Source organism: Chiloscyllium plagiosum, unplaced genomic scaffold, assembly GCF_037043375.1.
Source record: "Chiloscyllium plagiosum isolate Xiang-an unplaced genomic scaffold, Cpla_swu_hap1 HiC_scaffold_47, whole genome shotgun sequence".
Lineage (NCBI taxonomy): Eukaryota > Metazoa > Chordata > Chondrichthyes > Orectolobiformes > Hemiscylliidae > Chiloscyllium > Chiloscyllium plagiosum.
In genome coordinates, this window is record NW_028270185.1 from 24591218 (window position 1) to 24614198 (window position 22981).

The window sequence follows — 22981 nt, forward strand, 5'->3', positions numbered from 1 at the left end:
CTCCCACTCTCTCTCTTCCTCACACTGCCCGCTCCCACACTCTCTCTGCCTCACACTGTCCGCTCCCACGCTCTCTCTCCCTCACACTGCCGGCTCCCACTCTCTCTCTCTCTCACACACTACCCGCTCCCACTCTCTCTCCCTCACACTGCCAGCTCCCACTCTCTCTCCTTCAGTTTTTCGGCTTCCACTCTCTCTCTCTCACACTGCCGGCTCCCACTCTCTCTCTCCCTCACACTACCCGCTCCCACTCTCTCTCCCTCACACTGCCAGCTCCCACACTCTCTCTCCCTCACACTACCCGCTCCCACTCTCTCTCCCTCACACTGCCGGCTCCCACTCTCTCTCTCCCTCACACTACCCGCTCCCACTCTCTCTCTCTCCCTCACACTGCCTGCTCGCACTCTCTCTCCCTCACACTGCCAGATCCCACTCTCTCTCCCTCACACTGCCGGCTCGCAGTCTCTCTCCCTCACACTGCCCGCTCCTACACTCTCTCTCCCTCACACTGCTGGCTCCCACTCTATCTCCCTGATACTACCCGCTCCCGCTCTCTTTCCCTCACACTGCCCCCTCCCACTCTTTCTCTCCCTCACACTGCCCGCTACCACCCTCTCTCCCTCACACTGCCCGCTCCCACTCGCCCTCCCTCACACTGCCCGCTCCCACTCTCTCTCTCTCCCTCACACTGCCATCTCACTCTCTCTCTCCCTCTCACTGCCCACTCCCACTCTCCCTCCCTCACACTGCCCGCTCCCAGTCTCTCTCTCTCCCTCACACTGCCAGCTGCCACTCTCTCTATACCTCACTCTGCCGGCTCCCACCCTCTCCCTTCCTCACACTGCCCGCTCGCACTCTCTCTCCCTCACCCGGCCGGCTACCACTCTCTCTCCCTCACACTACCGGCTCCCACCCTCTCTCCCTCACACTGCCCGCTCCTACACTCTCTCTCCCTCACACTGCCCGCTCCCACTCTCTCTCTCTCCCTCATACTGCCATCTCACACTCTCTCTCTCTCCCTCACACTGCCGGCTCCCACTCGCTCTCCCTCACACTGCCCGCTCCCACTCTCTATCTCTCTCACACTGCCCATTCACACTCTCTCTCTCCCTCACACTGTCGGCTCCCACCCTCTCTCTCCCTCACACTGCCCGCTTCCACCCACTCTCTCCCTCACCCTGCTAGCTCCCATTCTCTCTCCTTCACTTTATCGTGTCTCACTCTCTCTCCCTCACACTACCCGCTCCCACTCTCTCCCTTGCACTGCTGGCTCCCACTCTCTCTCCCCCATACTGCCTGCTCCCACCCTCGCTCTCTCCCTCACACTGCCAGCTCCCACTCTCCCTCCTTCACTTTCTCGTCTGCCACTCTCTCTCCCTCACACACTGCCCACTCTAACTTTCTCTCTCCCTCACACTGCCAGCTCCCACTCTCTCTCTCCCTCACACTGCCCGCTCCCACTCTGTCTCTCCCTCACACTGCCGGCTCCCACTCTCTCTCTTCCTCACACTGCCCGCTCCCACACTCTCTCTGCCTCACACTGCCGGCTCCCACTCTCTCTCTCCCTCACACTGCCCGCTCCGACTCTCTTTGTCCCACACACTGCCAGCTCCCAATCTCCCTCCTTCACTTTCTCGTCCCCCACTCTCTCTCCCTCACACACTGCCCGCTCTAACTTTCTCTCTCCCTCACACTGCCAGCTCCCACTCTCTCTCTCCCTCACACTGCCCGCTCCCACTCTGTCTCTCCCTCACACTGCCGGCTCCCACTCTCTCTCTTCCTCACACTGCCCGCTCCCACACTCTCTCTGCCTCACACTGTCCGCTCCCACGCTCTCTCTCCCTCACACTGCCGGCTCCCACTCTCTCTCTCTCTCACACACTACCCGCTCCCACTCTCTCTCCCTCACACTGCCAGCTCCCACTCTCTCTCCTTCAGTTTTTCGGCTTCCACTCTCTCTCTCTCACACTGCCGGCTCCCACTCTCTCTCTCCCTCACACTACCCGCTCCCACTCTCTCTCCCTCACACTGCCAGCTCCCACACTCTCTCTCCCTCACACTACCCGCTCCCACTCTCTCTCCCTCACACTGCCGGCTCCCACTCTCTCTCTCCCTCACACTACCCGCTCCCACTCTCTCTCTCTCCCTCACACTGCCTGCTCGCACTCTCTCTCCCTCACACTGCCAGATCCCACTCTCTCTCCCTCACACTGCCGGCTCGCAGTCTCTCTCCCTCACACTGCCCGCTCCTACACTCTCTCTCCCTCACACTGCTGGCTCCCACTCTATCTCCCTGATACTACCCGCTCCCGCTCTCTTTCCCTCACACTGCCCCCTCCCACTCTTTCTCTCCCTCACACTGCCCGCTACCACCCTCTCTCCCTCACACTGCCCGCTCCCACTCGCCCTCCCTCACACTGCCCGCTCCCACTCTCTCTCTCTCCCTCACACTGCCATCTCACTCTCTCTCTCCCTCTCACTGCCCACTCCCACTCTCCCTCCCTCACACTGCCCGCTCCCAGTCTCTCTCTCTCCCTCACACTGCCAGCTGCCACTCTCTCTATACCTCACTCTGCCGGCTCCCACCCTCTCCCTTCCTCACAATGCCCGCTCGCACTCTCTCTCCCTCACCCGGCCGGCTACCACTCTCTCTCCCTCACACTACCGGCTCCCACCCTCTCTCCCTCACACTGCCCGCTCCTACACTCTCTCTCCCTCACACTGCCCGCTCCCACTCTCTCTCTCTCCCTCATACTGCCATCTCACACTCTCTCTCTCTCCCTCACACTGCCGGCTCCCACTCGCTCTCCCTCACACTGCCCGCTCCCACTCTCTCTCTCTCTCTCTCACACTGCCGGCTCTGACTCTGTCTCCTCCACGTTGCCCGCTTCCACCCTCTCTCACCCTCACCCTGCCAGCTCCTATTCTCTCTTGATCACCTTTTCAGCTCCCACTCTCACTCCATCACACTGCCAGCTCCTATTCTCTCTCCCTCACACTGCCGGCTCCCACTCTCTCTCTCTCCCTCACACTGCCGGCTCCCACTCTCTCTCTCCTACACTGCTGGCTCCCACTCTCTCTCTCCCTCACACTGCCCGGTCCCACTCTCTCTCGCTCACACTGCCAGATCCCACTCTCTCTTCCTCACACTGATCACTCCCACTCTCTCTCTCTCCCTCACACTGCCCACTCCCACTCTCTCTCTCTCCCTCACTCTGCCGGCTCCCACCCTCTCTCTCCCTCACACTGCCCGCTCGCACTCTCTCTCTCCCTCACACTGCCCGGTCCCACTCTCTCTCGCTCACACTGCCAGATCCCACTCTCTCTTCCTCACACTGATCACTCCCACTCTCTCTCTCTCCCTCACACTGCCCACTCCCACTCTCTCTCTCTCCCTCACTCTGCCGGCTCCCACCCTCTCTCTCCCTCACACTGCCAGCTCCCACTCTCTATACCTCACTCTGCCGGCTCCCACCCTCTCTCTCCCTCACACTCTCTCTCCCTCATCCGGCCGGCTACCACTCTCTCTCTCTCCACTCATACTGCCGGCTCCCATTCTCTCTCCCTCACACTGCCCGCTCCCACTCTCTCTCTCCCTCACACTGCCCGCTCCTACACTCTCTCTCCATCACACTGCCAGCTCCCACTCTCTCTCTCCCTCTCACTGCTGGGTCCCACTCTCTCTCCTTCATTATGCCGGCTCCCAGTCTCTCTCTCCCTCCACACTGCCGGCTCCCACACTCTCTCCCTCACACTGCCCGCTCCCACTCTCCCTCCCTCACACTGCCGGCTCCCAGTCTCTCTCTCTCCCTCACACTGCCAGCTGCCACTCTCTCTATACCTCACTCTGCCGGCTCCCATCCTCTCCCTCCCTCACACTGCCCACTCGCACACTCTCTCCATCATCCGGTCGGCTACCACTCTCTCTCCCTCACACTGCCGGCTCTCACCCTCTCTCCCTCACACTGCACCCTCCCACTCTCTCTCCCTCACACTGCCCCCTCCCACTCTCTCTCTCCCTCACACTGCCCGCTCCCACTCTCTTTCTCCCTCACACTGCCCCCTCCCACTCTTTCTCTCCCTCTCACTGCCGGGCCCCACTCTCTCTCCTTCATAATGCCGGCTCCCATTCTCTCTCTCCCTCACACTGCCGACTCCCATTCTCTCCCTCACACTGCGGGCTCCCATTCTCTCCCTCACACTGCCGGCTCCCATTCTCTCCCTCACACTGCCGGCTCCCACAGTCTCTTCCTCCACACTACCGGCTCCCAATCTCTCTCTCTTCCTCACACTGCTGGCTCCCACTCTCTATCTCACTCCACACTGCCCGCTCCCACTCTCTCTCCCTCACATTGCCGGCTCCCAGTCTCTCTCTCTCCATCACACTGCCAGCTCCCACTCTCGCTCTCTCTCTCACTGCCGGGTCCCACTCTCTCCTCTTCATAATGCCGGCACCAGTCTCTCTCTCCCTCCACACTGCCCGCTCCCACTCTCTCTCCCTCACACTGCCGGCTCCCACTCTCTCCCTCACACTGCCGGCTGCCACAGTCTCTCCCTCCACACTACCAGCTCCCAATCTCTCTCTCTCCCTCACACTGCTGGATCCCACTCTATCTCACTCCACACTGCCCGCTCCCAATCTCTCTCCCACACACTGCCCGCTCCCACTCTCTCTCCCTCACATTGCCGGCTCCACTCTCTCCCTCACACTGCTGGCTCCCACTCTCTCTCCCTCACACTGCTCGCTCCCACCTTCTCTCTCCCTCACTCTGCCAGCTCCCACTCTCTCTCCCTCACACTGCCCCCTCCCACTCTCTCTCCCTCACACTGCCCGTTCACACTCTCTCTCTCTCTTACACAGCTGGCTCCCACTCTCTCTCTGCGTCACACTGCCGGCTCCCACTCTCTCTCTCCCTCACTCTGTCCGCTTCCACTCTCTCTCTCCCTCACACTGCCGGCTCCTACTCTCTCTCCCTCACACTGAAGAGTCCCACTCTCTCTCCCTCACACTGCCGGCTCCCACTCTCTCTCCCTCACACTGAAGAGTCCCACTCTCTCTCCCTCACACTGCCGGCTCCTACTCTCTCTCCCTCACACTGAAGAGTCCCACTCTCTCTCCCACACACTGCCGGCTCCTACTCTCTCTCCCTCACACTGAAGTGTTCCACTCTCTCTCCCTCACACTGCCGGCTCCCACTCTCTCTCCCTCACACTGAAGAGTCCCACTCTCTCTCCCTCACACTGCCGGCTCCCACTCTCCGTCTCCCACAAACTGCCGGGTCCCACTCTCTCTCTCTCTCCTAACACTGCCGGCTCCCTCACTCTCTCCCACACACTGCTGGCTCCCATTCTCTCCCTCACACTGCCGGCTCCCACAGTCTCTGCCTCCACACTACCGGCTCCCAATCTCTCTCTCTCCCTCACACTGCTGGATCCCACTCTCTATCTCACTCCACATGGCCCGCTCCCAATCTCTCTCCCACACACTGCACGCTCCCACTCTCTCTCCCTCACATTGCCGGCTCCACTCTCTCTCCCTCACACTGCCAGCTCCCACTCTCTCTCCCTCACACTGCTCGCTCCCACCCTCTCTCTTCCTCACTCTGCCAGCTCCTGTCCTCTCTCCCTCACACTGCGAGCTCCCACACTCTCTCCCTCACTTTGCCGGCTCCCAATCTCTCTCTCCCTCACTCTGCCCGTTCTCACTTTCTCTCTCCCTCACACTGCCCGCTCCCACTCTCTCTCGACCCCAGATTGCTGGCTCCCACTCTCTCTCCCTCACACTGTCTGCTCCCACTCTCTCTCTCTCCCTCACACTAGCAGCTCCCACTCTCTCTCCCCCACATTGCCCGCTCTCACCCTCTCTTTCTCCCTCACACTGCAAGCTCCCACTCTCTCTCCTTTACTTTTTCGGCTCCAACTCTCTCTCCCTCACACTGCCAGCTCCTATTCTCTCTCCCTCACTATGCCGGCTCCCACTCTCTCTCTCTGTAACACTGCCCGCTAACACGCTCTCTCTCTCCCTTACACTGCCAGCATCCACTCTCTCTCCCTCACACTGCCGGCTCCCACTCTCTCACCCACACACTGCCTGCTCCCACCCTCTCTCTCCCTCACACTGCCGACTACCACTCTCTCTCCCCCACACTGCTCGCTTCCACCCACTCTCTCCCTCACCCTGCTAGCTCCCATTCTCTCTCCTTCACTTTATCGTCTCCCACTCTCTCTCCCTCACATTGCCCGCTCGCACCCTCTCTCTTCCTCATCCTGCCAGCTCCTATTCTGTCTCTCCCTCACAATGCCGGCTCCCACTCTCTCTCTCTCTCCCTCACCCTGCCCACTCCCACTCTCTCTCTCCCTCACACTGCCGGCTCCCACTCTCTCTCTCCCTCACACTGCCGGCTCCCGTCCTCTCTCCCTCACACTGCCAGCTCCCACTCTCTCTCCCTCACTTTGCCGGCTCCCAATCTCTCTCTCCCTCACTCTGCCCGTTCTCACTTTCTCTCTCCCTCACACTGCACGCTCCCACTCTCTCTCTCCCTCACACTGCCGGCTCCCACTCTCTCTCTGCCTCACACTGCCGGCTCCGACTCTCTCTCCGTCACTCTGCCGGCTCCCACTCTCTCTCTCTCTCACTGTCTGCTCCCACTCGCTCTCTCCCTCACACTGACAGCTCCCACTCTCTTTCTCCCTCACACTGCCCGCTCCCACTCTCTCTCCCTCCCTCACACTGCCGGTTCCCACTCTCTCTCTGCCTCACACTGCCAGCTCCCACTCTCTCTCTCCCCCTCACGCTGCCAGCTCCCACTCTCTCTCCCTCACTTTGCTGGCTCCCAATCTCTCTCTCCCTCACTCTGCCCGTTCTCACTTTCTCTCTCCCTCACACTGCCTGCTCCCACACTCTCTCTCCCTCACACTGCCGGCTCCCGTCCTCTCTCCCTCACACTGCCAGCTCCCACTCTCTCTCCCTCACTTTGCCGGCTCCCAATCTCTCTCTCCCTCACTCTGCCCGTTCTCACTTTCTCTCTCCCTCACACTGCCTGCTCCCACTCTCTCTCTCCCTCACACTGCCAGCTCCCACTCTCTCTCTCCCTCACTGCCAGCTCCCACTCTCTCTCTCTCCCTCACACTGCCGGCTCCCACTCTCTCTCTCCCTCACACTGCCAGCTCCCACTCTCTCTTTCTCCCTCACACTGCCCGCTCCCACTCTCTCTCCCTCCCTCACACTGCCGGTTCCCACTCTCTCTCTCCCTCACACTGCCAGGTCCCACTCTCGCTCTCTCCCTCACTCTGCCAGCTCCCGTCCTCTCTCCCTCACACTGCCAGCTCCCACTCTCTCTCCCTCACTTTGCCGGCTCCCAATCTCTCTCTCCCTCACTCTGCCCGTTCTCACTTTCTCTCTCCCTCACACTGCCAGCTCCCACTCTCTCTCTCCCTCACACTGCTGTGTCCCACTCTCTCTCCTTCAAACTGCCGGCTCCCACTCTCTCTCTCTCCTTCAAACTGCCGGCTCCCACTCTCTCTCTCTCCCAAAAACTGCTGGCTCCCATTCTCTCTCTCCCTCACACTGCCCGGTCCCACTTTCTCTCCCTCACACTGCCGGGTCCCACTCTCTCTCCTTCACACTAGCGGTTTCCACTCTCTCTCTCCCTCACATTGCCGGCTCCCACTCTCTCTCTCCCTCACACTGCCCGGTCCCACTCTCTCTCTCCCTCACACTGCCCGGTCCCACTCTCTCTCCCTCACACTGCCGGGTCCCACTCTCTCTCTCTCACACTGCCGGGTCACTCTCTCTCTCCCTCACACTGCCGGCTCCCACTCTCTCTCCTCTGCACTGCTCGGCTCGGCTTGCTTTTATTGATCAGTGCATTGACTATAGGGGTTGGGAGGTTACGTAGAGACTGTGGCGGACTTTGGTTGGACCACCATTCGAAGACTGCATTCAGTTCCGTTATCCCTGCTATAGGAAGAATGTTATGAAACTTAAAAGGATTCAGAAACGGTTTACAAGGGTGTTGCCAGGGTTGAAGGGTTTGAACTATAGGGAGGGAATGAATTGTCTGGGGCTATTTTCCCTGGATCATTGGAGGCTGAGGGGTAATGTTATAGAGATGTATAAAATTATGAGGTGCATGGATAGGGTTAAATGCCAATATCTATTTCCCAGGGGTTAGGAGTCCAAAATTAGATGTCATAGGTCCAAGTTTAGAGGGGCCTAAGTTTAAGAGGGATCTCAGTGGCAGTTTTCTTCCTGCCAAGGGTGATGTGTGAATGGAATAAGCTGCCAGACAAAGTGGTGAAAGCGGGCAAAATTACAACATATCTGGATGGGTATATTCATAGGAAGGCTTAGGAGGGATGTGGACCAACTGCTGGTGAATGGGATGAGATTAACTTCGGATATCTGGTTGGAGTGGATGTGTTGAACTGAAGGGTCTGTTTCCGTGCTTTACATCTCTATGACATTATGACTCTATGAAAGCTAGGAAGTGCATGGAGCAGAAGAACTAAGCATTGGCACAGGGTAGAGTCATAGAGTCATAGAGCTGTACAGCATGGGAACAAACCCTTCAGTCCAACCCGGCCATGCCGACCAGATACCCCAACCCAATCTCGTCCCACCTGCCAGCACCCGACCAATAACCCTCCAATCCCTTCCTATTCATATACTCATCCAAATGCCTCTTAAATGTTGTAATTGTACCAGCCAACGCCACTTCCTCTTGCAGCTCATTCCATACACGAACCACCCGCTGTGTGAAAAAGTTGCTCCTTAGGTCTCTTTTAAATCTTTTCCCCTCTCACCCTAAACCTATGCCCTCTAGTTCTGGATTCCCGCACCCCAAGGAAAAGACTTTTTCTATTTACCCTATCCATGCCCCTCTTAATTTTGGAAACCTCTATAAGGTCACCCCTCAGCCTCTGACGTTCCAGGGAAAACAGCCCCAGCCTGGTCAACCTCTCCCGATAGTTCAAATCCTCTATCCCTGGCAACAACCTTGTAAATCTTTTCTGAACCCTTTCAAGCTTCACAACATCTTTCCGATAGGAAGGAGACCAGAATTGCACACAATATTCCAACAGTAGCCTAACCAATGTCTTGTACAGCCATAACATGACCTCCCAACTCCTGTACTCAATACTCTGACCAATAGAGGAAAGCACACCAAATGCCTTCTTCACTATCCTATCTACCTGCAACTCCTCTTTCAAGGATCTATGAACCTGCACTCCAAGGTCTCTTTGTTCAGCAGTAGGACATTACCCTTAAGTGTATAAGTCCTGCAAAGATTTGCTTTTCCAAAATGTAGCACCTCACATTTATCTGAATTAAACTCCATCTGCCACTTCTCAGCCCATTGGCCTATCTAGTCAAGATCTTGTTGTAATCTGAGTTAACCCTCTTCGCTGTCCACTACACCTCCAATTTTGGTGTCATCTGCAAACTTACTAACTGTACCTTTTATGCTCACATCCAAATCATTTATATAAATGTTGAAAAGTAGTGGACCCAGCATCGATCCTTGTGATACTCCACTGGTCACAGGCTTCCAGTCTGAAAACCAACTCTCCACCACTACCCTCTGTCTTCTACCTTTGAGCCAGTTCTATATCCACATGGCTAGTTCTCCCTGTATTTCATGAGATCTAACCTTGCTCACCAGTCTCCCATGGGGAACCTTGTCAAACGCCTTACTGAAGTCTATATAGATCACATCTACTGCTCTGCCCTCATCAATCCTCTTCGTTACTTCTTCAAAAAAACTCAGCCAAGGGTAGATCTAATCACTGTTCAACATTTAAACAAATGATCTGCCAACAACCACTTCTCATGGTTTTCTCTCTGCTGATGACTTAGAGTTAAATTGTCATAGACTTGTCCAGCACAGAAGCAGACCCTTCCATTCAACCCATTCACCCTGAACAGATTTCGTCCCTTTTGCCAGCATTTGGCCCCTATCCCTCTAAATCCTTCCTCTTCATATACCCATCCTGATGCTTTTCAAATGCTGCAATTGTGCCAGCCTCCACCACTTCCTCTGGCAGCTTATTCCATGCACGCAACAACCTCTGTGCAAGAAAAGTTGCCCCTTCAGTCCCTCTTAAAATTTCCCATCTCAACTTAAATCTATGCGCTCTAATTTTGAACTTCTGTTCCCTGGAGCAAAGACCTTTGCTATTCACCCTACCCATGCCCTTCATGATTTTACAAACCTCTATGAGGTCACCCCTCAGCCTTCGATAGCTCAAGCCCTCGATCCCCAGTGACATTCTGATAAATCTTTTCTGCAACGTTTAAGATGAACAATATCTTTCCTATAGCAGGTAGGCCAGAATCCAAAGTAATATTTCGAAAGTGGCCTAACCAATGCGATGTACAACCACACTCCTATACTCAATGCACTGCCCAATAAAGGCTCTGTAATTCTGCACCCTGGACCAGCTCCTTAATGAAGGTATTACAAAGGTAATGGAGTCCTGCAACACATAGGATCTTACATCGAATCCTTCATTAACCATATCCAGTGCATGTCAGCTTCACAACTTCAGTGTCCAAACAGAATTGTGCATCAACATTGATGTCCAGCGTAATCCCAGTCAACATCCCTGTCTGTGACTCGAGCCAGAATGTCAATGATTTCCAGATTGTCCTGACCATTAACTGCAAAGTCTAAATATTGAATTCATAAATCTTTGGACCATATCCAAAAACAAAACTGCAGATCCTTTAAATCAGAAACAAAATCAAAAATTGCTGGAAAAGCTCAGCATCATCTGTGAAGAGAAATCACAGTTAACCTTTTGTGTCCAGTGATTGTTCTACAATACTAACCGTGTCCACTTTGATTGTCCAATGCACACAGATCCACCCATTAGTTTGGTTCAATTTTCAGTCTGAAATCTGTTGAAAACAAAGTGTACAAATGTGCCTGGATATTCCACCCAAAATCAAATAATTATGAAGTTCAAGCTCTTTGAAAATATCCAGTTTGGTCACTAACTTCCTTACCAAATCATTTTCAATACAATATTTTAAGTGTGTTTCCAAATATTCATCAATCCCGATTCAAATACATTTTAAATTGCTTCCACCTATCTCATGTGGGAGTAATCTGGTATATGAGGGTCAGTGTCTGTGTGGTGCTATGTATGTTGGCCATGCCTCTGAAAGACTGACAGATTGTTCCAAACAGCATTTCTCTTCAGTTCTTCACAACAAACAGGTTACTGCCTGGACCCAACCAGCTTATATTCACAAAACCTAAAACCTAGTGCCCACCATTGGTTGGGCCGGCAATTATTGCTCATCCCTAGTGCTGGTTGAGAATGTGCTGTGGGTTTGGAAAGTGCTGTCTCAGGAGGTTCTGTAAATTTCTACAGGGCACCTTGTCGCTGGTGCACATTGCTGCTTCTGCGGATCAGTGCTGAAAATAACATGGATGTTTGTGGATGTCGTGGCAATCAAGTGGGCTCTTTTATCCCAGTTGGTGCCAAGTATTCCACCACAATCCTGTCTGAGTTATTCACTGCAGTATTCTGAGTCTCCGAACTGGTCTGTTGTCACTGTATTTATATTGCTCATACAATTCAGTTTCTGGTCAATGGTAACCCCAACATGTTGACAGTTGAGGATTCAGTAATGGTAACCCCATTGAATATCAAAGGATGATGGTTTGATTTTCTGTTGTTGGAGATTATCTGGGATAAGGTGGGGGAGGTGGAATGAAGAAACTGGTGAAATCTACATTGATCCCATGTGGTTGCAGGGTCCCAAGGTGGATGATAAGTCATTCTTCCTCCAGGCATTGGGTGACTCAAGTTTGGAGGTGGAAGAGGCCCAGGACTTGAATGTCCTTGGCAGAGTGGGAGGGGGAGTTAAAGTGTTCAGGTCCAGAGTGGTGGAGTTGTTTAGTGTGTGTCCCAGAGTTGTCCTCTGCAACATTCCACAAGTAGGTGTCCTGTGTCCCTAATGTAGAGGAGACCACACCGAGAGCAACGGACACAATGGATGATGTGTGTGGAAGTACAGGTAAAACTCTGCCTGATGTGGAAGGATCTTTTGGGGCCTTGGATGGAGGTGAGGGGGGGGGGGGGGGTGGGCACAGGTTTTGCACTTCTTGCAGTGGCCAGGGAAGGTTCTGGGAGTGGAGGGTGGGTTAGTGGGGGGTGTGGACCTTACAAGGGAGTCGCGGAGGGAATGATCTTTGCAGAATGTTGAAAAGGTGTGGGAAGGGAAATATATCCCTGGTAGTGGCGTCTGTTTGTAGGTGGCAGAAATGGAAGAGGCTGATGTGTTGTATCCGGAGGTTAGTGGAGTAGAAGGTGAGGACTGGGGGGAGGGTTTTGTCCTTTGTGCGATTGGAGAGTGGGGTTCAATGGCAGAGGTGCGGGAAGTGGAGGAGATGCGCTGGAGGGTATCATCGGCCACGTGGGAGGGGAAACTGCGGTCCTTGAAGAAGGAGGACAGCTGGGATGTTCGATGGTGGAATTGGTCCTCCTGGGAGCAGATGCGGCCGAGACGGACGAGTTGGAAATAAGGGATGGCGTTTTTTCAGGATTAGGGGTGGGAGGAGGTGTAGTCCATGTAGCTGTGGGAGTCTGTGGGTTTGAAATAGATGTCCATGTTGAGTCTGTCACTGGAAATGTAGATGGAGAGATCCAGGAAGGAGAAAGGGTAAAGGTCCCTTCCTAATATGATGCCATTATTTAAGAAAGGGGATAAGGAAAAGCCAGGGAACTATAGACTGGTGAACCTGTTGTCAGTGGTGGGTGAGTTTTCAGAAAGCAATCAAATTAAAAATGTACTTGATGAAGGACAGGTTGTTTATACACGGAGCTTGTGGAGAGGCCTGCATAGGGACGGCTCGGGAGAGTTCTTTTTATCTGGACATTGAAAACTGAATGTTGGATTATTTGAGGACGAGTTGTTTTTTTCATTTGTTCAGTTAAGTGTTTGATTTCTTTTTAATATTTATGTTTTTAATTTTTCTTTGCATGCTTCATATTAAATCTGTGGGTAAGGAAAGGTAGTTTTAATAATATATTTAAGGTGCTATTGAGAGCATCTTCTTTTTTGGATTAATGTTACTGATGGCCTGCAAGAGATATTGAGTGTGATGACTAGGAGATTTAGCGAAGTGATTACACAGCAAGATCATTCAGATCGATAACTGTCCGTCAGGAAGGGTATGAAGGTGGTTTAGAAGTCTCCTGTGGCTATTCCTCTCTCAGACAGATATTCCATTTTGGGTATTGTTGAATGAGAAAAATAGAAGTCGTCATCAGACCTTGGAACTAACAATGAATTTTATGTCAAATGGGTTTGTCAAGATTTAAATGAATAATTGTTTCTGGGAACTCTCCTGCGAGGGACAGTGAGTGTGAATCTAGGAGAGTACGTTGCTTTTCTGGTGCCAGGGTAAATGATTCTCAAAACGTTTGAAGCAGATTGTCAAAGGGGAGAGTGAGAAGCTGGAAATTGTTGTACACATTTATAGGAATGACATAGTCAGGGAAATGGTTAAGGCTTTACAGAGTGAGTATAACTGGTTAGGTAGAAGGGTAAAAAAACAGAATATGAAAAATAGTAATCTCTGGTTTACTTCTGGCGCCAAGTTCTAATGAGGGAAGGAATAAAAGGACAGGGCAGATAAATCAATGGTTGACGCGGTGCTGCAATGTGCAGGGAGTCACTTTCTTGGAACATTGGGATCTCTTCTGGGACAGAAAAGACCTGTTTAAAAGGATGAGTTTCATTTCAACCGGACCAATGTCCCGGTGGACAGATTTGCTCGTTCTATTTCAGGAGATTGTAAGATTTGGGAGAGGTGAGGCTGGGGCTTTCTGAACAACAGTGAAAATAGAAAGAATGATGACAATGATTCTGAATCAGAAAACAGCACGTTCTTTAGAAAAGAGAAACAAAAACAAGTCAAAGAACAAAGGAACACTGAACAATTAAACTGCATTTATTTCAATACAAGAGGTCTTTTGGATATGGCTGATGAATTCAGAGCATCTAAGGGAACATGGGTCTGGGATGTCATTGCTATTACAAAAACTAAGCTGAGGAATGGAAAAGACTGTCAGCTCAATGTTCTGGATTTTGGATAGTATAGAAAGGATAGAAAGAGGCAAGGCAGGGGACAGACTGGCATTTTGATTAAGGAAAATATTACTCCTGTATCGAGAGAAGATATTTCTGAGGGAGCATTTCATGAGAATATATGGGTTGAAATTAGAAATAAGAAAGTGATAATCACCTTGATGGGATTGTACTATCAGCTCCCCAAATGTCAGAGAGAAATTGAGAATCAAATATGTAGAGAGCTAAGTTAGAATAATAAAGTTGTAATAGGAGGGGATTTTAATTTTTCAAACGTTGACTCAGACTGCCATGGTGTTAAAGGTTTTGATCTGAAGAATTTGTTCAATTGCAAGAAAACTTTCTTTATCAATATATAAATGTTCCTATGACAGACAGATCAAAACTTGACCTTCTCTTGGGAAATAAGGCAGGACAAGTGACAAAAGTGTTAGTCAGAGAACACTTTTGGACCAGTGATCATAATGCCAGTAATTTTAAAATAGTTATATAAAAGGATATGTCTTCCCTAAAAGTTAAAGTTCTAAATTGGAGTAAGGCAAATGGTTATGAAAGGGTATGAAACAAGAGCTTTCATAAGTTGATTGGAGCAGACTGATCACAAGGTAAAGGATGACTGACAAGTGGGAGGCCTTCAAAAGTGAGATAACAAGAGTCCAGAAATATTCTGTTCCTGTTAGAGTGAAAGGCAAGGCTGGTAAGATTAGGGAACAATGGATGAATAAAGATATTGAAGTTCAAGTCAAGAATAAAAAATAACCATCTATTAGAGAGACAATTGGGATCAACAGAATGTCTTGAAGAGTATAAAGGGTTTAGGGGCATTCTTGAGAAGGAAATGAGGAAAGCAAAGAGGGGACAGGAAATAGCCTTAGCAGGTAAGGTTAAAGATAATCCAAAGATATTCTATAAATACATTAACCATGAGGGAGCAACTGGAGAGAGTATGACCCCTTAAAGACCAATGAGATTGCCTTTGTATTGAACCTCAAGAGATGGGAGAGATATGAATGAATTTTTTCCATCAGCTTTTATTGTTGGGAAAGAAATGGAAGCGAGAGAAATCAGGAAAATAAATATTGACATTTTAGAAACAATTCACTGTCCAGAAGAGGAAGTGCTGGAGATGTTAGAAAACATAAAGATAGATAAACCTTGAAGACCTGATCAAGTGTGTCCCAGGACATATGGGAAGTTAGAGAGAAAATTGTCCGGCATCGAGCAGAAATATTTGTATCATCTATAAACATGGGTAAAGAACTGGAGGACTGGGGTGTGGCTAATAAGTCATTGTTTAAGAAGGGATGTGAGGAGAAGCCTGGGAACGATCGACCCGTGAGTCTCACTTCGGTGGTGAGTACATTTTTGGAGGTGATTCTGAAAGATAGGATTTATACAGGGTGGAGAGGAAAGGATTGATTAGAGATGGTCGGTATGGTTTAGTGTGAGGGAAATCATGTCTCACATACTTGATTGAGATTGTTTTTAGAAGTCACCAAAATGATTGATGAGGACATGTTTGCTTGGGCTTTAGTAAAGCCTTTGACAAAGTTCTGCATGGTAGACAGTTTAGTAAAGTTAGATCACATGGGATTCAGGATGGGCTTGCCAATTGGATTAGTAATTGGCTTTATGATAGAAGACAGCAGGTGATGATGGATCATTGTTTTTCAGACTGGAGGCCTGTGACCAGCGGTGTCCCACAGGGATCGGTGCTGGCTCCACTTCTGTTTGTCTTTCATAGAAAGGATTTGGGTGAGAATATAGGAGGCATGTTTAGTAAGTTTGTGGATGACACAAAATTGGTAAATCGGACAGTGAAGAATGTTACCCAAGATTACAAAGAGATCTTGATCAACTGGGTCAATGGGCTGAGGACTGGCAGATAGAGTTTAATTTGGATAAACGTGAGGTATTGCAAACAAAGTCAGGACTTAACGGTAGGGCCCTGGGTAGTGTTGTAGAGCAGAGAGAAACCTCAGGGTTCAGGGGCATAGTTCTTTGAAATTTGCATCATAGTTAGACAGAATAGCTAAGAATGTACTTAGCACATTTGGCTTCATTGCTCAGACCTTAGAGTATAGGAGTTCTGCCATGATATTGAACGTGTACAGGACAGTGATGAGGCCTCTTTGGGATTAACGTGTGCAATTCTCATTGTCCTGTTAGAGGAAGGATGTTATTAAACTGGAGGGGGTTCAGTAAAGATTTACCGAGATGTTGTCAGGAATAGAGGGTTTGAGATATAAAAATGGGCTGTTTGCATTGGAGGGTGAGGGGCGACCTTATTGATGTTTAAAAAATCACAAGGGTATAGATAAGGGAATGGCAAGGAATTTTTCCCTCGGGTGAGGGAGTTCAAACCTGGGGATATATTTTTAAGGTGAGAGGAGAAAGGTTGAAAAAGGACGTGATTAGATTATCTACAGTGTGGAAACAGGCCCTGCAGCCCAACCAGTCCACACTGACCCTCCGAAGAGTAACCCACCCAGACCCACTTGCCTCTGACTAATGCACCTAACACTACGGGCAATCCATCATGGCCAATTCACCTGACCTGCACATCTTTGGACTATGGGAGGAAATCGGAGCAATCCCACGCAGACACAGGGAGAATGAACTACCAGAGGAAGTGATGGATGCAGGTACAATTACAATGTTTAAAATACATTTGGATAAGTTCATGAATAGGAAAGGTTTAGAGGGATATGGGCCAAGCGGAAGAAGGTAGGAATAGTTTAGCTTTGGCACATGGTCAGGGTGGCCTGGTCGGTCCGTATGGTCTGTCTCCGTGCTGGATGACTTGATAACTCCATGCCATTAGTCAAAAGACACATTAGTCTCTATACACGCTCACTTTGCCTTCCAGCCCAATGGAGGAACTACAGGGGCGGGGCAGTTCAGGGGAGAAAAAGCTGCCCGGGAAGGCAACTGGACAGGGGCCATGGAGGGGGACAGGGGTTAAATTTGCGATAGGAGGGAGGTTGTCCAAAATTGAAGCGGGGTGGGGGGGTGCACAGTTTCAGGATTGAAAACAGAAGTAGGGAAAGAAAGGAAAAAAACGAAAGAGAGAGAGAAAACGTGAGAAGAAGAAACAGCAAAAGACTGTGAAAGATCATAGATAAAGGTGGGAAGTGCAGGCAGGAGAGAAAAATGCAAATGAAGAGACTGTCAGTAACAGAGAGAGAGAAAGATAGTGTGAGAGAGAAAGGTTGAAAGGGAGAGAGAGATGTAGAGTGATACAGATAGAAAGTGAGAGATAGAGGCAAAAAGAGAGAGAGGGGGAAAAAGGAAACATCAGACAGATACAAACACATGATAAGGAAAGTTATGGTAAGATTAGAGAGGTGATATTCACCATTTCAGTTGGCCCGAGATCTCTTGATGGTCTCTCACCCTCCTCTCTCCCATTTAGGACAGACTCTCCTCCAGGGGCTTGCATTAGAAGGGCCTGGTTCAGGGAGGGGTGAGGTTAAAGGATCAAAACTGGGATTGAGATTCAAACACTCCCCACACTCTCACACACACAGACAGACAGAAACACACCGATACTCACCCCCTGCTCAGTGCACACGGTGAAAGGGACAACGGCTGCCAGGACCTGTTTGAAATACCCCCAGGTCTCTCACCCAAGTCCTAACTCCCTCTACCCGGGGCATACCTCTCCCAGGGATAGAGCACAGTCAGAGTCATCTCAGTGGGATTAGAGGGGGGAGGAAGGAGGTGTGAGAGAATGCAGCAGCAAAATGGTTTCACCCAGATGAAAGTGGATACTGCAGATGCTGGAGATCAGAGTCAAGATTAACTGGTGCTGGAAAAGCACAGCAGCTCAGGCAGCATCCAACGAGCAGGAAAATTGACCTTTCGGGCAAAAGCTCTTCATCAGGAATGAGGCTGGGAGCCTCAGGGGTGGATAGATAAATAGGAAGTGGGTGGGGCAGGAAGATGGTAGCTGAGATTGCAACAGTTGGATGGAGAAGGTGATAGGTCAGAGAGGGGGGTGGGACGGATAGGTAGGAAGGAAGATTGGCAGGTGGGACAGGTCATGAATCTTCCTTCCCACCTTTTGTTATTCCACTTCCTGATAACTGTTGCTGATTGCTAACAGCACTTTACACTGGCTTTACACCTCCAGTCTCTGTCATTTTGTTCCTCAGATGGAGTCATTCCTTGCCCATTAGGAAAGGAGTGTTATCAAGTTGCTGCTCCTCCTTCTCCTATCGGTCCACCCTCACATGGACTCCTCATTCTGTCATCTGCTGTATCCAATGTTGGCTCTCAGTTACTTGGATTAATTCATCAATTAAACTAATTTTATCACTGGATATGTCATGACATACTTTAACTGGTCTCTGAAATGTTTCTGCGTCACCACATAAATAAGGGCATTTGTGCAGCAACCTTAAGTTCTGGAGGAGAGTGGTGCTGGAAAAGCACAGCAGTTCAGGCAGCATTTGAGGAGCAGGAATATGGACGTTTCGGGCAAAAGCCCTTCATCAGAAATCCGATACGTCGATTTTCCTGCTCCTCGGATGCTGCCTGAACTGCTGTGCTTTTCCAGCACCACTCTACTCCAGAATCTGGTTTCCAGCATCTGCAATCATTGTTTTTACCCAGAAACTGAAGTTCCTCAGCATATATCCAATCTGAGCAAAGAGATCAAAAGCAACAGAATCCAACGAATAACCAGCATTAAAGAAATATAAAATATGCAACAACCAGAGAAGTATGAAGCTGGCAGATATGGCAAAAAGTAAAATCACAGAATTCTTTCTGCTCTCCACCTCTGGATAATTCCCTGTTTTTCTCTGACCTCTCAGTTCCTTCCGCGCCTTAATGGCCTCGAAGATATGTCTGACAGTCAGAATGTTGATAAAGAGAATAAAAGTGAATGGGAACACTGGTGTTAAAAAAGTCTCAGAACATTTAAAACCTATCCACCGAGGGTCATAATAATAACCAGGCCTGATATAACAGTACCATGGAACATTGTTGATAATCTTTCCAGGTCGATATACAAAGGAGTTGGGAATGTTCTTTAAACAAAAAAATATACAGGTTATTGCTAGAACCCTGGTTGCAGTTTTCCCTGTGCAATACTTAGTTTTCATCTCATGTAAACAAATGGCAACAAATCGATCAAAGCAAAAAGCAATGGTGAACCACGCAGAACAATCAATGCTCAAGCGGTTGAGGGCATAGATAACACCACAAACAGGAGTGATTTGCAGGAAACACAGTGGATAATAATACTGTCGAAATTGGTGAAGGATGATATAAAAAGCAATGAACAGTAGATCTGACGTTGTCATGGCCAGAAGATAGCGAGTGCTGCACGTAGAAAGACCACATATGCCCCGAGCTAAGATTACAATCACCACGAGACAGGATCTGAGGAGCATAAGTTGGGAGCATAGGCTGTCAGGGAAGGATGTCGTGTAAATGTGGAACTTTTTCAAGGAACAGATACGACGTGTCCTTGATATGTATGTACCTGTCAGGCAGGAATGAAATGGTCGTGTGAGGGGACCTTGGTTGACGCGGGAGATTGAATGTCTTGTAAAGAGGAAGAAGGAGGCTTACATAAGGTTGAGGAAACAGGGTTCAGACAGAGCAGTAGAGGATAGCCAGAAGGGACCTGAAGAAAGGGATTAGGAGAGCTAAGAGAGGGCATGAAAAATCTTTGGCGGATAGGATCAAGGATAACCCAAAGGCATTTTATGCGTGTGTGAGAAACATGAGAATGATGGGAACGAGGGTAGGTCCAATCAAGGACAGTAGTGGGAGATTGTTTATTGAGTCGGAAGAGATAGGAGAGGTCTTGAATGAGTACTTTTCTTCAGTATTTACGAATGAGAGGGACCGTATTGTTGAAGAGGAGAGTGTGAAATGGATTGGTAAGCTAGAGGAGATACTTGTTAGGAAGGAAGATGTGTTGGACATTTTGAACAACTTGAGGATAGACAAGTCCCCCGGGCCTGACGGGATATATCCTAGGATTATGTGGGAAGCAAGAGAGGAAATTGCAGTACCATTGGCAATGATCTTTTCGTCTTCACTGTCAACGGAGGTGGTACCAGGGGACTTGAGAGTGGCGAATGTTGTGCCCCTGTTCAAAAAAGGTAATAGGGATAACCCCGGGAATTACAGGCCAGTTAGTCTTACTTGGGTGGTAGGCAAAGTAATGGAAAGGCTACTGAGGGATAGGATTTATGAGTATCTGGAAAGACACTGCCTGATTAGGGACAGCCAGCACGGATTTGTGAAGGATAGGTCTTGCCTTACAAGTCTGATTGAATTCTTTGAGGAGGTGACCAAGCATGTGGATGAGGGTAGAGCAGTGGATGTAGTATACATGGATTTTAGTAAGGCATTTGATAAGGTTCCCCATGGTACTCTTATGCGGAAAGTCAGGAGGCATGGGATAGAGGGAAATTTGGCCAATTGGATGTAAACTGGCTAACCGGTTGAAGTCAGAGAGTGGTGGTAGATGGCAAATATTCAGCCTGGAGCCCAGTTACAAGTGGAGTTCCGCAGGGATCAGTTCTGGGTCCTCTGCTGTTTGTAATTTTTATTCATGACTTGGATGAGGGAGTCGAAGGGTGGGTCAGTAAATTTGCAGATGATACGAAGATTGGTGGAGTTGTGGATAGTGAGGAGGGCTCTTGTCGGCTGCAAAGGGACTTGGATATGATGCAGAGCTGGGCTGAGGAGTGGCAGATGGAGTTCAACCCTGCCAAGTGTGAGGTTGTCCATTTTGGAAAGACAAATAAGAATGCAGAATACAGGGTTAACGGTAGGGTTCTTAGTGAGGTGGAGGAACAGAGGGATCTTGGGGTCTATGTTCATAGATCTTTGAAAGTTGCCACTCAGGTGGATAGAGCTTGTAAGAAGGCCTCTGGTGTATTAGCGTTCATTAGCAGAGGGATTGAATTCAAGAGTCGTGAAGTGATGTTGCAACTGTACAGGACTTTGGTTAGGCAACATTTGGAGTACTGTGTGCAGTTCTGGTCGCCTCGCTTTAGGAAAGATGTGGAAGCTTTGGAGAGGGTGCAGAGAAGATTTACCAGGATGTTGCCTGGAATGGAGAATAGGTCGTACGAGGATAGGTTGAGAGTGCTAGGCCTTTTCTTGTTGGAACGGCGAAGGATAAGGGGTGACTTGATAGAGGTTTATAAGATGATCAGAGGAATAGATAGAGTAGACAGTCCGAAACTTTTTCCCCGGGTGCAACAGAGTGTTACAAGGGGACATAAATTTAAGGTGAAGGGTGGAAGTTATAGGGGAGATGTCAGGGGTGGGTTCTTTACCCAGAGAGTGGTGGGGGCATGGAATGGGCTGCCTGTGGGAGTGGTAGAGTCAGAATCTTTGGTGACCTTTAAGCGGCAATTGGATAGGTACCTGGATAGGTGCTTAAGCTAGGACAAATGTTCGGCACAACATCGTGGGCCGAAGGGCCTGTTCTGTGCTGTATTGTTCTATGTTCTATGTTCTATGAGACTAACTGTAAGAGAAAGGAAAAAAATATATTTGAAGTTATTAATCAAACATTCTCTGCACCTGAGTCCAGACTGTAAGTAATGAAACAAAGATAATTGTTGTTCCATGTTATGTGAAGTTTAAAGAATCTGAACCATTTCAGTAAACTCTTTCTAAATGAATCATTGAACTTTTAAAGGACATAAGGAAGAACGTGAGCAGCAGATTACTCACAGAAACACGGTCATATACTCAGGGTGGTTTTGGGTCAACAGCAGTCGATTTTACCTGCTCCTTGGATACCGCCTTTTCCAGCACTATGCTCAATCTGCAACCATCAATGTCTCCTAATCCAGAATGACCTTCTGAACACCCATTACCCTGTTGTATCTGGGCTCCCATTTGGAGCAAGCTGCCTGAGCAAGATCCACCAACACAATCCCCTTCCATCAAGGAATGGGAAACACCAGGTGTCACTGCGAGGTGGGTTGCTACATCTGACCAATAGCAGGCTGTGAACGACCACAGAGAGAGGGTGGTCTTGCTAAACACTGTGGCCTCAGTGTCAACCCATTCTGCACAGTATAGGGAAACACACAATGCTGCGCATTACTGAGGAGCCTCCTAACTGACGAACTATTCTCTTTAAACTCTGTAAGTAAGGACACTATTAACTGGTATCAGTATTTGCCTTGCTAAATGGAGATATAATAATTTATCAGTTGTCTGTAGAAATAAGGATGATTCAATGCAGAGGTTTACATAAGTTAAGTTGATCCCACACTTACCAGGAACACCAACGACAGCCAGAATGGTCTCATACACTCTCTCAATCCTTTCCCTGAGAAGATGCATTTCGTTGTTTGTGACACAACCTTTCCCTTCCTGCTGCTGGGAATCTGTTGAAATTGGAGAATTCTCTCGGAGATGGAACTGACACAGTTCCAGAGACTTTATTTCATATTGTGTGGTCTCTCCACTGGGAAACCGTGATTACCTCTTCAAACGTTTTAATATCATTTTGCACAAAAAAGTTACGACAGTAGGTTTATTTTAATGATGTAATAGCATTGAGATTTATGTCTGTATTTGAATACCCAGAAGACTGGATTAATCTGATCCTGTTAGGTCTCAAACTTTAGTTCCAATTTGTCTTGAAGCAACAATACTTGCAATATTTCACTCACTATCAGTCCCATCAATATCAAAAGACATTTAGATATTCTTTTGAGTGATGCTCTTCATTCTGCTGAGGTTATTCAGTCGTTCAATATCTCATGTTGGAGAGCTCCTTGAGAGCTGTTCTACTGCACATTGTTATCCCACAGCTTTCCTTGTTAATCCAGTTACATGACTGAGTTGGAAAAATCTCTCTGTGAATGAGCACTCTAACAC